Here is a 1,767-nt window from a genome sequence, read left to right as displayed (position 1 = left end):
AAATCCAGCAGTGGAGTCTGTCAAGAAAAAAGTTTGTCTTGCCAGAAGGCACACATACAGCATGGCATGGGGTGGACAGCAGAGATGTCACCGGCAGCGGTGACTGCCCCTTCCCACTGCCTATGGGCGTTACAGCCTGGCCCCAAGGGAGGAGGTACCAAGCCCAGAGGGTTCACCTCGCTTTGCTTTACATATGTGCACACACACATATATACGTGCACTCACACAGAGCGTGCATCCAATACTGCAAGAACACGAAGAGGTGCCAAGGCTTCGATGCGCTCCCTCCTGCAGACTCGGCACCATACACGCCATGGGGTTAATAGGACCACCTACTCACCGGCAAGTCGATTTTGCACGTTAGCTACAGGTGGTCTTCAAAAATTAAAACTAAGTCTGCAAATGCTCCAGGAACACACCAGGGTGTCAGTGCCTTAGGAGAACACAGAGCCACGCTGCTCCCCCACACTGTGGTCGACAAATTCAGCTTTTATTTCTTGGGGACACAGGTTGGCGTTTGTCAGAACTAGAAGCGATGCCCTGCCCGACACAACAACTTTTCCTTTCACACCCTCCTTGTACAAGCTAATAAAAATAGATGAAATGGGTTCAATTTATTTCCGGATATTTCTACACAGGAAAGCTGGTGCACAGGGAGCTACGCTGCAAAATTTACTACATGCTCTGCATGGGAAAAGTTTTAACAACTTGTCTACAGAGGCTCAGGAAACTTAACTGCATTAATGGAAGGTGTGAATTGAAAAGGACTGGATAAACTGCGTTAGCCCCCGGCAGATCCGCCTTTATTTGGCTGTCATTTGGCTAAATGAAGGGTCAAGTTTCCACAACTATGAATATATATATATAAAAATCAGTAAGAAAATGAGCCTCTTCATGCACTGTTATGACAATGTTAAAACTCTTAAAATGTGAAGTCAGACTTGCACACAGACAGTCCATTATATAGAGAAATTTAATCTCTTTAAAAAGCCCCTCTGCCTGATGGAAAATGCATCGAAGCAGGGACGAGTGACAAGAGTGTCGCAGAGGGACGAGTCATTCTGGGAGCAGCAGCCCCCAGAAAACACAGACAGGGGAGAGCAGCACAGGGGCAGAAAGGTATTGCAGGAAACACAGATACAACTCCCCATCAAAACAAGAATTCATCCCCAGCCATGCCTCTGAAATTTGTTACAAGAGACCTTGCTTAAAATACAACAGAATTCCCTTCAGAAAATAATTGCCCGAGGTATTCACTTAAACTGCCATTAGTTTAAGTAATTAACTGAAACAATTGTAATAGGAAAAGAATGAAAACTTTTTTCAGTAAAAAAATGACAGGGAAATTTTTAGTTTTAGCTGCAAATAATTATTTTAGCTCAACAATTAACAATTAAAATATGTCAACAGGATTCTTTTAAGATTTGATAAAATCTGTTCCTGACATTAAGAAGTCAACATTATATAAACAGACGAGAAGTTAAACGAAGAACTCCAGTCCATACACTGTCAGTAGAAAAACAACTGGATTTTAAGTCATAAATTTCCCTGATGTTAACCTCAGGATTCACATGGCAGGGGAGCTGCATCTAGTTTGTATTAAAAACACGACCCACTGTTTTCGTAATTTTTTTTTCTGGGAATAAACATCTCAGAGCATCACCTCTGCTTGCCAACTAACTGCCCATGCATGCCTGAGCACCGACTTCTGTGCTCATGGAAAAGCTGCTTTTCACAGCACAGGCGGTAGGCAGACCTGTAAAAGCC

Source organism: Fulmarus glacialis, unplaced genomic scaffold (assembly GCF_000690835.1).
Source record: "Fulmarus glacialis isolate BGI_N327 unplaced genomic scaffold, ASM69083v1 scaffold6691, whole genome shotgun sequence".
NCBI classification, from domain to species: Eukaryota; Metazoa; Chordata; class Aves; order Procellariiformes; family Procellariidae; genus Fulmarus; species Fulmarus glacialis.
Note: the sequence above shows the minus strand (reverse complement) of the source record.